Source organism: Capsicum annuum, chromosome 9 (genome assembly GCF_002878395.1).
Source record: "Capsicum annuum cultivar UCD-10X-F1 chromosome 9, UCD10Xv1.1, whole genome shotgun sequence".
Lineage (NCBI taxonomy): Eukaryota > Viridiplantae > Streptophyta > Magnoliopsida > Solanales > Solanaceae > Capsicum > Capsicum annuum.
In genome coordinates, this window is record NC_061119.1 from 184,427,090 (window position 1) to 184,443,080 (window position 15,991).

The following is a 15,991-nucleotide window of genomic DNA, read 5'->3' on the forward strand; positions in this document are numbered from 1 at the left end:
TTGAATCAATCTTGGTTTGGAATATTTTAGACATCAAGTACCTCAAGGCTGCATGGTCAGTGTGAACTATGACCTTACTCCCAATCAAATAAGACCGATTTGTCAAAAGCAAAAACCACCTCAAGTAACTCTTGTTGTGTTACTGTATAATTTTTCTGCATGAGGTTTAAAGCTTTGCTGTCATAGTAGATAGGATGAAGGATCTTTTATCTTCATTGGCCTATGATAGAACCTAAGGCCACTCTACTTGCATCATACATGAACTCAAAAGGTGCAGACCAGTCAGGCGACACAATAATAGGCACCACAATCAACCTCTCTTTTAGTCATTTGAAGGACTTGAGACATGCATCCTTAAACACAAATTTCATATTTTCCTCTAAAAGCTTGCATAAAGGATTTACAATTTTAGATAAGTCCTTCATGAACCTCCTATAAGAGCCTGGATCACCTAGAAATCTTTGTATGCCTCTAACTGACACTGGTGGTAGCAATTATTCAAGTACCTCAATCTTAGATTTCTACACCTCATACCATATTAGGAGATCTTATGCAATATACCTTCTTTCACCATAAGGTGGCATTTTTTCCAATTCAGCACCAAATTGTACTCTTCACATCTCTGTAGTGCACTGGCCAAATGGGCTAAACAATCATCGAATGAGTCCCTAACTACTAAAAAGTCATACATGAATACTTTAACCATGTCCTCCACTATATCATAGAATATGGACATCATGCATCTCTGAAAAGTGGAAAATGCATTGCATAATACGAACAACATTCTCTTGAATGCAAAGGTCCCATAGGGTTAAGTGAAAGTAGTTTTCTTTTGGTCCCCGAGAGAAATCATGATTTGATTATAACTTGAGAACCCATCAATAAAACAATATGAACCCCTGCTTGCTAGTACTTACCTACTTGTTGTCTGTAATGAGGAAAACCACTCCAATATCTGACCACTTGATTATTTCCTTTTTCATTACCTCCTACATCATAGGGTTCAGTCGCTTATAATGCTCAATATTGGGAATGCTATCCGGCTCAAGATTTATCTTATGTGTGCATATACCTGGTCCCCAAAATATCTATAATGGTCCACCCAATAGCTCTCTTGACTTTTTGCGACATCGATATTAAAGCTTTCACCAGTGATCCTATCAAATCTACTATAATAATCACCGATAGTGTATTGTTGGCCGCCCAAGAATGTATACTGCAAATGACATGGGAGGGACTTCAATTCCAATACTGGTGGATCCTTAATGGATGGTTTTGCAACAAGCGTGGTTCTATTTTTCTAACCAAGATCAAGATTTTTAGGGGCATATTTGTAAGAACCTACACCATTTAATGCATTAACCAGCTCATCATATTCCTTTATTCCATCACTCTCAAAATTCATGATCACTACTTCTTATGCTTATACCCCTAATATTTCCTCAATAGGCACATCTACTGCTACTACGTCATCATCCATAGAATCTATCACTTCCCCTCATATCATCTGACTGTTATACTGTCATGCATACATTAAAAACTATTTGCTCATCATTTCATTTGAAAGTAATCTCCTCCAAGTCCATATCAATCAACAACTAACCAGTGGATAAGAAGATTTTGCCCAAGATAAGTCGAGCTTGGGCATTCACTTCACAATCTAAATTCGTAAAATCTACTGGGTATATGAAGGATGCCACCTTTACTTCAACATTACACAAAATACCCACTGTCTCCTTTACAGATGAGTTAGCAATTAGTAGCCTTTCATATGTAGGTTTGATTTTTCCTAACCCCAATACCTTGAATATAATAAGTTTCATTAAATGATCACTCCCAAATCACATAGTGCTTGATTAATAGCAAAATGCCCAATAGAGCATGGCGTGGTGACTACCCCTAGGTCCCCATTATTCTCTAGTAATAGTGCAAGAGAAACCATGCTAAAAGGTTGCACCTTATCTTTGGGCTCATCTATAACCCAATAGCACCAGCCTCACTCTTATAATCATCATCACTACAGGTTAGTTTTAAAACTCGTCTTTAGAAGGCTCATCAATAATAATATTATCCTTCTTTGATTTATCATTAGTGGGATCATAATGATCATTACATGGGGTGCCACTCCGAGTATTAATGGACAGACAATGAACAAGTTTAGGAGGATTTTTCACTGAGTCACTAGGGGGAGTACCTATCTGCCTTTGAGCAAAAGTGGCAGAGATCAACCCATACTATTGCTCTAACTTCTTCACAGCAGTTTCATGTGACTCAACCTTTTGGGTTAATCTTGAAATATCAGCCTGAAGTTCTTTAAGGCAAGTTTCCTAACTCTCTTGATCCTTCACTAGTTTAGATAATATTTCTTCAATTTATGATTCCTAGTCTCGTCTGCCAGGTGGAATGTATTTGTCTCTCCTTTTCTTGTAATCATATCTCCATCATCAGTCACCATCTCTCTATTTATCATCATAATTGTTTTGATCTTGGTTTCCTTGCCCTTGAGCTCTAAAACCCGCCAACTGACAATCCAAATAATTCACTTTCTCCTCTACTTCAGGCTCATGAACTCTGGAGGATACACCTTGTGCTCCTACTGCATTAACCTATTATGAATTAATTGTCACAAACTGCTTGGACAACACACCAATATCAGTCCTTATTATTGAAATCTCCTGCGCTAATGCATCCTTAGTTACTCTCTTCTCACCAGAAGCTCCTCTGGCATAAATGTTAGAACCTCTCTTAACCTTCTGAGTTTGTCATTTGATTAGCTAATAAGATCTGATCCATAATACTAGAATTCATCTCCCATCATAATCTCATAAAGGATTCTCTGAAGATAGTGTCTGCTATGGCTCTAGAGCTGATGGTTAGGTCTTTATAGAAGATCTTCAACAAGCTTGTCCCTGAAGTCTGGTGGTTGGGCGTCATGCTAAGCTTCTTCTTGAACCTGAACCAAGCCTTCTATGTACACTCTGCTTGTATTTTCTAGAAATTATAAATCTTGTCCTTCAACTGCAACACCCTAGATGGAGGAAAAAATCAGTTCAAGAATTGTCTGCACAACTCGCTCTAAGCACCTCTTAATTTACCCCAAGAATGGTATACGCAGTGCAGATCCCAGTAAAACTTGCCAGATGCATATTTGCATTGTTTTTAAGTAACCTCACAAACACACCCTTCAAGTATAAGAGCTGGATCATAGAATGAGAGATATTAAACTTAACATTGGGGGAAAGTTAGAAGGCACAATGTCTCTAGACACTTTGGCTCAACATACCCCAGATCCTCTTCATCATCATCATATGGCTTCAAATCTTATCTAATTTCCATCGAGTGCTACTCGGTGGTTTTCTTCCAGCCTCTATATACCTAAATATGCCTCCCGAGCTATCAACTTAGCATCTTCTTCCCTCTTAAAGTTAGCATCTTATGCTAACATCACCCCAGTATATTGGTCAATAATGTCTTGTACCCCTTCAAAAAGAAGGGGAGGAACATTATCACGAACCCCTTCAGGAATATTATCTCTTTTTGATTTTGTCATCCTACTAGGTGTTTGAATGATCCTATCAAGATTCGGATTCACTAGGAGTAAGGGATCGTATCTACTCTGTGTGCTAGGCATAAATCGGCACATACCTAACTAAGAACAAAAACAAGAAAACCCAAAAACCGCAACAACCTCGATTCATAACTCAACACCATATTCCCTGAAAACAATGCCAAATTTTGATAATGCCCAAGTTACACCTTTAATCTACAGATTATGCGGCCGCTGTCAAATATAGTAACCCAACAAAGGTTGGGGTAAAATCCCAAGGGAATACGTGGTACTGTGGTTTTAAGCTGCAGTAATCAATAGGCAAAACTGGAAAGCTAAATAGGGGTTTGTAGTATTAACATCGAACAAGTAATGAATATTAACTTTGGTTGTAATTAGTTGTTGGTGAACACTAGGATTGTGTTCCCCCTGGATTCTTAACTCCGTTAGCTAATCATTCTTTATTAAAGTAACCTGACACCTTCATGAAGAATCTGATAAGTTATGTACCACCAACCGCCTTTTGGACTAGCTGACGGATTCCACCGTTTATCTTTTGAGTCTCACGATGTCTCCTTACTAACCCTTATCCTAGATTCCAGTTAGCTATTACTTTTTGAGTCTCTAGTTATGATATGACAACTAACCATCTTACTTAGATAATACCTATTAGTGTGGATCGACAGCTAAACTTCAAATTACTATTGTAATTATCTTTTCCTGGTCACTATTACTCTTTTGGAGTAAGCAGCAATAATCTAGGTGGGATACTAACGTTTACAAATGCGAAGATAGATATTAAAGTAAATATAATACAATGCAGGCATGGGTATCGATTCAGAACAATGTAGCACTTCCCCTACTTTGTCAATCTGCCAAGGTTTCCATAACTCTAGCTAAGGGTTTTTAGCCCTCATGCTTATGAAAGAATCAACAATATTCATAATTGAAAGCATAAGATGTAATCACAATAATCACAACTGAAAACCCAAAACTTTAACTGAATTAATTAATCAAAATCAATACAAGAGAATTTCAAGACCAAAATCGAATCTCGAAATCAAAATATGTTTGTAAGTATCAAGAGCGCGTAACTTATAATAAAAAAATACATAAGGTGTATTTATAGTACATGAGGAAACCCTAAAACAAAAGCTCGAACAAAAAATGACAAAAAAATGGTCAGTGGCCACTTACCTGTGTCAACAAATGGCCTAGCATTAGGCACATGTGCCACCTGCGGCCTAACCCTGGGTGCATTTAGACATGGGTAAGTTCCAAAAAAAATTTCTACAACTTCTACTTTCTGGACTTTGGAATTCTAGTACTTACCGTACCCACGTGTAGTCCATATGTGCTACATGTGGTCCGCATGTTGACATAGGTAAATGATGGAAGATCATTTTTAGATTTTTCGCCATCTAGATTTTCAATTCTAGTACTTACCTTGGTCTCATACAAACCACATGTACTACATTTGGTCCACATGTAGACATAGGAAAGTGCAAGGCCTTCCAATTCTTATAACCAAGCTTCCAAACTTCAAGTTTCAACATATGCTTTGATCACATACATCTGAAAAGTATCATGAACACCCAAAAATGATCAATTAAGTAGCCAAAAACTCAATTTTTCATACTTTTCCTGAACTTTGTATCGAAAACCTAGTTTCCTGTAAAACATACCAAAACACATCATATCTAACAAAACAACCTAAGAAACTTGCATATTTTCATAGTTTAACCGTCGAAAGTGCTATATTTCTATAGCACATCAGTTAACCATGCAGTTTTTCATTAAGCCATTCCCATATTGGTATCATCATACCAAGACTTGAAAGTTGTCCATCATTTCTATTAAAACATTTTTGACCAAAAATTCCATTTTAAAATACATAATCATAGACCCCAAGGTCTTTCAAAAGTCATAAACATAGCCCCCAAGGGCTTTGAAACAGTCAGTCAAATCTTTTACCATTTTTATGCCATATAATATTTCTAGAGACAGAATAAACACCATATAATCCTCATTAAAAAACAAGATTCAAAATGAGTTGAGGGCTATTTTTATCATGAAAAGTCCTTAAAATTGTAAATCCTTATTAGCAATTCCATTATTTTCTTCTGATACATTGAAATTTCAAAACCCGATACTCATACATAAACAAACTATTAAAAAGGGAGGAAAATCAATATAAGACTTTTCATAACCAACCTTCTAAACCGTAGTTGCAACCAACCATTAAAGAAAATTAACACAAAATAATGATACTTAAAGTAAGGAGTTTTCAATATGCCTTTTTGATGGATAATCCTTTGATAAAAGCAAGAATATTTAGCTTTATGCTTGGAACCCTATCCCTTTGTTGCTAGTTGTTTGAGATGAGTAGAATGACTTTTTTAAATAATTTTAGTCCTACTTAGGGACATAGAAATGTATTGGGTAAAGGGGGAACAGTTTAATAGGTATGAAAATACCTAAACACCCTTAATAAGAGTTTAGAACTTAATCCCGTAGATAAAGGAATGAGGGGTCGTGACATAAGCCCCAACGCAGGGTAGATACCCTTGTGGCACGAGTCCCATCACGGGAAACACTCTTTGTGGCGCGGTGCCCATTGCACAGGAAAGGCAATAGCTCCTTGCAGGTTCTATTGTAGTGCAGGGCAGCCCCTCGTAGTACAGAGCCTATTGCACAGGCAAGGCAGTAGCCCCTTGCGGGTTCCCTCACGGTACGAGGCTATTGTGCAATGGTCCCCCCAATATGCTCGACTGTTTTTCTATGTTAAACTTCTCCTAATGTTCCCGAGCCCATCCTAAAGTGTTTTGTACTCAATCTAGGGGTCACATAGGCTCGTTTTTAGGTTTACATAGGCACCTAAATACCCAGGGTATTACAATAATCTACAAGGAAAGGAAATAAATTTAGTACCAAGATGTTAGTGTTATGAAGAGCATTATCAGGAAACAGTGATACATATTATTCTTAAATCTCCCATAGTTAAAAGGCTATGGAAGCAGTTTGCTACTTGTACAGGTATCGAGATTGAAGGCCTACAATTATATCAATTGATCAAGAATTAATGAAATATTAAAAGCACCAGTAATTGCAACAAGTCTATAAGGCACTTCTAGTTTTAATCCTATGGGAACCATGGAAGAGAAGGAACAAAAGAAAGAATAAAGGAAATACCTGGTTTGCTTTAATGGTGCAACATATTCGAACATCTGTACATCAGATGCTAAAAATGTTTTATCCAAGAGTAAAGCTTCAAAGGCAAAATTGAAGAGATATGATGCATACTTTGGGGAGATATAAGCCAACATTACACCACCATGTGGTCAAACGAGAGATACTAGTCTTAGGAGTGATAAAGTGCAACACAAATGGAGCAAGTAAGGGCAACCAAAGTCCTAACTATTAAGGCTTCTACTTAAGAGATCACAAAGAGGATTTAATCTATGCACAAGATGGAGCAATAGGTTATGCTACAACTATGGAAGCAGAAGCTAAAGCTCTCTTTGAGGATTTTGGTCTAGTATTGAATCACAAGAGAAAATCCTTGAAATCGAATCCCTTGCAATGATTAAAATTATCAAAGAAGTTCAAAGAATACCATGGGAAATAATAGAGGAGAAGTTTCAAATCAAAATGTTAAGCTGCAACATATTCTTAGAGAAGGTAATTAATTAGCTTACTATCTAGCTAACATAACAGATGAGGAAGACACTACAATAGATTTTCACAATTTCATAGACCTACCAACTATAGGTAGGAAGATCATTAATAAAGACAAGTTACAAATACAAATAATAAGGATAAGCACAAGAAATATTAAACCACAACAAGCATGAGTGTTCATAGAAGTCACATGCAAGAAAACAGAGATAAGTTCAAGAACAGACGAAACAACAATAGAGATATTTACAAAAATGTATGACCTATACATACAGAAACTAAAGCTACAAAAAAAGCTTTGTTAAAACTTGTTAGCCTACAAAAACCTACACCAATAACAAAGGATTCGAGCATCTGATAAGTCTTTAACTTCTAAAGGTCAGCTTCCGGCCCTAGTCTACAGGGGTGGAGGGATCTCCATTCCAACGTACAACTAAGAAGAGGGAAGGAGGTTAGAATAAGATATTATAGGAAAAGAAGCATAAGAGAGTGAAAAAATTAAAAGAAAACGCTTACTGCTAGGAGACCTGTGAACTCTGGATAATTGTCTCCTTTACCTCCACATAATAGTGATCAAACCCCAAACACCTAATTGAATAAATGGTTAAAAAGAGAAGAGAAGGATGATACAAAGTTTGAAGAGAGGGACAATACTTTGGTACAGATAACATCCTTGTATGAAAAGGGAAGGTCAATAGGCTTATAGGAGCTAGGTCACGGATGACCCACAAGAGAAAGAGTTGAAAATGGAAGTTTTCACGACAACCAGGTGGAAGCATCTAAGGATTGTTTAGGAATTTGGAAAGTCTGTGAATAAGGAAAGAGTATGGTAGAAGGGTTATTTTATTACAGAGGACCAAGTCATTTTTCTTAGTGGTTGGCCAAACAGCTCTTAGCATTTTTTTTCTTTTTGTTGTTTTTTGGCCCATGGCCAGACTTTTGATTTTGTTTTCTTTGATTTGATTAATAAAAGGGCTTAATAACCAATAAAAAATTTATTAGAAAAAAGACTATGTAATGTTTCATTTTTCTTCCTTTTTATACTATATTTTCTTCTTTGGATTAGTGAACTTTAAATGGTCAAAAATAATGAATTTACTTTTCCTATATAGTTTGTTTATTAATTCATAAAATGCATACAAATATACTATACAGACCCTAAACAAATTAATTTTAACTAGGATCCCAATTTATGTGTCAAAAAGGATAAAAGGAAAAATTTGAGTGGAAATCCTCACTCCTCAACTTTGAAAATTAATTTCCTCCCCCCTTTATCCTATGCAATGTCTATTCTACTCTTGCCATTTTCTATCCTCCATTTATGTAATATTTTTTAATATTATATATAATTATTTGTCACAATTCAACTTCTCTAGTCATGATGGCACCTACTTTATCCTACTAGTAGGTAATCCAAGTCATATCCTGAAATGACAAGTAATGAGCTAACACGTGGAAAATGATAAAAGACAAGAAAGAAATCAATACAATATCAAGTAAGCAGAAATACGAAAAGAATAAATAGTCATATAGAATACTGTACAAGAGGGGAAGAGTACAAAATAAACAAAATGAATCCCCCAAGACCTGATAAGGCTGGTATACTAGAGCCACCATATTCCCAAATTAGAGTACAAGATAGAATCCAAGATACACATTTATATACAGTAGTCTCGGAATGCAAAAGCCTATAACAACAATAGAAGGAGAAAGATCAACACTAGATTCTAAAAAGCTCACCTCATCTCTAAATCAAAAGCAAGGCCTAAGGATAACGTCAATGTCACTGGCTCATATTCAGCTATAAATTATGGAAAAGATGCAAAAGTACAACACGAGTACCAAGCAAAGGATACTCAATAGGCATCATTTGACTGATCTCAATATAGTAAAATCATAAATAGAAAGAGAGAGTGTAAACTAAATCAGTAGAAAAAAGGGTAAAAATATAAGTATCTACTGAACTATGCATTGGAGATAAAGGAAATAAATAAGGATGATAAAGGAAATGATCAAATCAATGGTAAGAAAGAAAATATAACTATAACCTAACTGATCCCCCATAAGTCTAGAAGGTACACAAAAGAAGATAATTAACCCTAACAAGACCACATAAGAAGGTGGGTGCATACAAGAAGTAACTAAAGTAGAAAGCATAGTAACCACAACTGAATATATCTCAGGTAACCACGTGATCCCGAATCCATAAGAAGAATATCCAAATATGCATTGAGCTTGAATTGGTACCTATGGGTAATAACGAAAGGCCAAACACTTAGCGTAAATTAGAAATAGTATGTAATAATGATAGGCAACATGAATCATGTACAACAAAACTTATTACCAAAATTAATACACCTAGGACAACCATAATCAACATGAGAACACCCCAATCGTATCCAAACTAGATGTCGAACTTGAACCAAAACTTATAGTAATTATACCACGACCAGAATCAAGTAATCTCATAGATAGCCAAACTCAACTATAAAATTGATACCAAAACCGTACCATAATTGATGCCAAAGCTATGCCAAAACTCATAATAATAGTAGAAATAAAGCATATGCTGGACTCAAACCGAAATTGAAATGCATTAATGAAAATATAAGCATATCTAGATAAAGGGAAGAACTCTAAAGGTTTTAAGCATATTTTCAGACCATAAGGTCGGAAATACCAATCTCGGGTGCATAAGTCTACTAAGGCAAGGCAAGGCCCCAATTATTAGGTCAAGGAAGAGAAGTCAAGGTCAAATACTATTTCACCCCTGGAAAAAGAGGCAAAATAGGCTAGAAATAAAGTCTAGGTCAAACCCAACATAAGGTAATAGACTAAACAAGTAATCAAGAGTCTAACTAATCCTAAAGCGTCTTTAAGCCAAGAATACTAGCTAAAAATGGGAGTGGAGCCCACTATGGGGTCCCAAAAATTAAATCTAGACTGAAACCTAACCTAGTCTAGTCTAAAGCTTCCAGTCCTATATCATGGTTCCAGTAGTACTAATCCTAACCCTAAAGGGTGATACTACATTATTCTAGGGGATAACGGGCCCGAAATCTATAGAAATAGGGTACTAATCGGCTAAACAAGGCATAAAATACTAAATTGATAATTGGGCTAAAACTACCCATCCAAAACTAGCATAATAGTACACTAATACCATAAATAATTTCAATCTTGAGATAGGATAAGCCTAGCCTACCTGGAAACTGTTGAATGTTCCTTATCCTAAAAAATAGAGTTTTCCCTTTTCAAGAGGCCTTCTAGAGCTGCCACACTATTAAACAAAGGTCTATGTGTTAAGATGAGAAAAATGATATCTATATTATGTATACACACACTGGGTCATAAATCAAACTAGAACTCCCATGTGGGGTCCACTTATGGATTCACAAATTAAAATCATCACAGCATCCCGCGCAACTCATCAAGGATCAAATGCCACAAAATATAGCTAATTTTGTGATTAAAATAGCCCCAACAATAATCCCAAAATAAATAATCAAATGGAGAATTAAAGGAGAAATTGCGTGAAAGCTTACGAGGAAATTAATGATATGGGGTCCACAAACATGGTCCCTAGCTAATTCGCATCTCGATAATATAGTTTTCTTATAATTCCAAAGGTCAAAGTGGAAACAGTGGTGTGTAGGACTTAAAAATGGGTTGGAAAAATAGAGGAATCATATATACTGCCATGACACCCTTCTTCACGAATATGGGACCCTGTCCTAAATATGAGTGTCGATCCAGGTAAACCTCTGTGCATGCAGTCAATCCACTACAATCGCAATGAAGAAGGTTGGACTATTTGAGTTGGCCTCCTCTTTGCACATGCAAAGACTATCCTGTCAATGTAGAGGTCCAAAATCATAGACCTCTCGCGAACACGAAGACCATTCCTATCATGCACCAGGTGCAGATACACCATTAATTTTTAAAGTTGCAATATCCCGATCGGGCTTTCAGGATTTATTCGAAATCCCATGAACGCAAACAAACTATGCTACCCTAATATTCCAAACTCAACGTGCCATTAAAATTTCCATCCAAGGTTATTTCGATAAAAAGGTGGGGCTCACACCTCAAGGAGCCATTTTTTCCAAATTCCCTATAGCCCAAAATGAATCTAGAAGCCTAGAGACCTAGACCAAGGGTGACCTAGCTTAATTGACATATCAGAACTATTGAGACAATCAAAAATAGCATCCTAGGCCATTTACCTGAGGTTTTGGCCCAAGGCCCATTTCTTAACTTCAGATACTCCTAAATAGAGAAATGGATCTAAAACCAAACAACCTGCTCAGTAATCAAACTATCCGTCCCAACAAGTCCTATAAATGACTTAGGTAGCTATAGAAAATCTCTAAATATAGAAAATGCAAAAAAATATAGGGAATAACTTGGAGGTTAATTACAACATCTACTACTAAAAGGACTTGTATCTGCAAAAATAAGGGATTAAGGAGTACCTGAAGGCTCAAACAGATAGGATACAAGGTCCACATATCACACTTAGTCTCATATGTATCCTTCTCAATTGTATAATGATGTCACTAGAGCTTAACTATTGGACTGTCTCTGAGCACAACTTCCTAACATCTTTAGCCATAATGGACATACACTCCTCTACAAATGTCAATCGCTCATCCAACTAAACTGAGTCCTACCGAATTATATGAGACTCATCTGGGATATACTGTCGCAGCATAGCTATATGAAACACCAAGTTAATGACTGAAAAGGCAAGAGGTAGTTCTAACTCATATGCTACCTGTGTAACTATCCGTAAGATCTCAAATGGTCCTATACACCTATGGTTAAGCTTACCTCTCCTCTCGAACCTCATTACGCCCTTCATAGGTGATACTCCGATGAAGACCCAATCACCAACTCTAAACCTCAAGCCACGAAGTCTACGATTAGCATAACTCTTTTTCCCACTCTAAGATGTCCGTAGCCTATCCTGAATCATTCGAACTCATTCTAATGACTCACGAAGTAAGTCTATATCACGAGGCCTAACCACAGAAGTCTCAAACTAACCTACCAAAGATCGAAATTGCCTACCATATAATGGCTCAAATGAGGATATATGAATACTCAAATAAGATCTATTATTACTCCAATGAAAGTTATTGTTATATGCAAACTCTGCTAAGGCTAAAAACTAATCTCACTAACCTCTAAATCTAAGAGATAAGCACATAACATACCTTTCAAAACCTGAATAGTCTACTCTAACTTCTCATCGGTCCAGGGATTAAAGGTGGTGCTAAGGTAAACTTTGGTACCTAACTTCTCCAAAAATGTCCTCTAGAAGCTAGAAGTAAACTGAGAAGTGTGGGCTAAAATGATAGACACGGATACCCTGTGAAGGTAAACCACTTCTCGAATAAAGACACAGTCCAACCACTCGATATTATAGGAGGTATGGATAGGGATAAAATGGGTAGATTTGGTAAATCGATCCACGATAACCCAAATTCTATCAAAACCAAGGGAAGTGCGAGGTAAGCCATCTACAAAATCCATAGTAACTCGCTTCCAGTTCTATTAGAGAATGGGTAGCCTCTGCAGCAATTCACAAGTTATTGATGCTTGACCTTTACATGCTAACAACAAAGGCACTGAGCCATAAAATTTTCTATATATCTTCGCATACCACTTCACCAATAAAGCTACCTCAAATCCATACACATCTTAACTATCCCAGGGTAAATAGAATACCTGAAGCTATGAGCCACATAAAGAATTAACTAAATGAAGTCTACAATCCTCAGAACACAAACATGATCATCAAATCTAAGGATACCCTTAAAATTTAAGGTAGCCCTCCTGGAATCCCCTCTCAAAACCTGTCTTCGAATGCTACAAACCCTGCTATCCATAAATTAACGACTCCAAATCTGCTCCAACAAGATAGCAATAATCCTCAATACTAGTAATAATCCTCCTGGAGTCAGAAGTATCAAGACAAAGCATCAAGTTAATTAAGGATTAGATATCCATAGCCAATGGCCACTGCAAAACTAAAATAAGGCCAAAATACCCATACTCATGGCCTTCAAACTCAAGGCATCCACTACCATATTCATCATGCTGGATGATATAAAATAGAGATATCATAGTCTTTTAGCAACTCAATCCATCTGTGTAGCCTCAAATTAAGCTCTCTCTGGGTGATAATGTACTGAAGACTATGGTGGTTAGCAAAGATCTCACAACAAACACCATACAGGTAATGCATCCAAATCTTAAGTTCAAACACCACCACTACTAACTTTAAATCATTTATGCACCTTTAACTGCCTCAATGAATATACAGTAACATGGCTTCGCTACATTAGAACACACCTTAAAGTAACACCAGAAGTATCATAATAAATGGTAAACCACTCTCCCTCAAATGGAAGAGTCCAAATAGAAGTTGAAATGAAAAAGTTTTTGAGCTTAAGAAAGCTCACCTCATAACTCATGAACCACTAAAATAGAACTTCCTTCCTAGTTAACCTGGTCATAGGGGATGCAATAGAAGAAAATGTCTTGATGGACCACCTATAGTAGCTTGCTAACCCAGTAAAATTGTGAACCTCAATAGGAGACGTAGGCCTAGCCCAACCACGACTAGCCTCAAACTTCACTGGGTCTACCTTAATACCATCCTTAGACACCACATGCCCTAAGAAAGCAACAAACTCAAGCCAGAACTCACCCTTTAAAAAAGTGGTATAAAACCTATTATCTCTTAATGGGTAGAGTACAATCCTCAAATATTGCCCATATTCCTCCCTACTCCTCAAAGATACCAAAATGTCATTAATGAAAACTATCATAAAAGAGTCCAAATATTTTTTGAAAATGTGATTTATCAAATCCATAAATGTTGTTGGAGCATTAGTTAACCCAAAAGGTATTACCAAGAACTCATGATGATCGTAATGAGTCCTCAAGGTTATCTTAGGGATGTCCTTAGCCCTGATCCTCAACTAATGGTAACTAGACCCTAAATCAATCTTAGAAAACATTGTTTCACCTTAAAGCTGTTCAAAATAAAGCATCGATACAAGGAAGAGAATACTTATTCTTTGTTGTCACCTTATTTAACTATTTGTAGCCGATACACATACGTATAGAGACGTCTTTTTTCTTTGCAAATAGACCAGTAGCACCCTAAGGATATACACTAGGTCTGATGAAGCCCTTATCCGTAAGATCCATTTTAACTTTTTTAGCTCAGAAAAAGACATTTTATAAAATTCCATCAAAATAGGTCGGGTTTCCAGCTCAAGGTCAATGGCAAACTCAATGTCTCACTTAAAAGAAATGCCAGGTAGGTTAGTAGGAAAGACCTTAGAAAACTTACGAATACTAGGGACTGAATCAAGTAAGGGACTCTCAACACTAACATCAGGAACCTAAAAAAGATAAGACTTGCAACCCCTCTATACCAATATTCTAGACCAAACATAAGAAAAAATTCACATCGGTGTATGGCTAAAAGAACCCTGCCACACAATTAATGGTATGACAAGCATGGCTAAGGTAACTATCTTGGCGAAGCAATCTAAGACCACATGGTAGGCAATAATTAGTCCATGCCTAGAACATATCCAAATCTATAGTATCCAGCAGAATGAGATCAACCTACGTATCATACTCCAGAAGAGTCACCAAACATGATCTATATAACTAATTCACTACTAAGAAATTACCTATGGGTTATATACATGAAAAGGCATAGATAAAGACTCCAAAGACAAACCCAATTGCGGTGCATAATAGAAAGAAACATATAAAATTTGGATCTAAGATCAATTAAAGCAGAAGCAGGCCTATGGCATGTGAAAATTATACAGGTAATCATAGCGTCTAAAGCCTCGATCTTTGGTCTACCTAGTATAGAATATAAATGAGTCTATTTTCTATTGGACTTAGTGCCTGCTCAACCACTTATCCTACCTTTCTCAATACCACATCTTGGACCCTGGAGACCATCCCTGCAACCATAAGCACCACCTCTAACAGATGATGGTACTAATCTGATCGATTGCACAGTCTGAACTAAAAACTCAATCATCTCATACCGATGACACTTTCAAGAAAAGTGAACAATGAACCCATAATCATAAATGCTATTAGTACTGTGCTCTGTCTAGAATGATTGATTGATATGGAATGACCACCTCATCTTGATGGTCGTAACTGAACACCCCTCTGTAGTTGACTACTGCTCTGACCACCAAACTACTATAACCCAACTAACCCCCATAAAATATCTGAAGCACTACCTGAGCTAGACTCTACTAGGCTAACCATGACGTTGATAAGGCTGATACTAGGGGTACCTACTCTGAAAACTTCATTCTTTATATTGTAAGCCATTGTGGCTCTTACAGTAACTACCCCAATAATGGGGTCTCTTATCGCTACCTCCATAGGTTGCATGATCCATCTCCTCAAAAGAATATACATGCTCTGCAATATCAAAAAAAGACTTTCCTGAAGTCATAAAACTCTGAGTAGCCAAAATCTGAGTAGCTCTGCAAAGTATTCATCTCACAACCCCCTAACAAAGCATCAAATCTCTTAAAATCTATATGCAGAATCATAGTGGCATGTTAGGCTAACTTGTGAAATTAATCCTCACACTCATCTATAAACATAGGACCTTATCTCAAAGAAGAAAACTTATCTCTCAAGCGATCACGCATGCTGTGAGGCATATACTTTTGCAAGAAGGCCTCAGAAAATTGAGTCCAA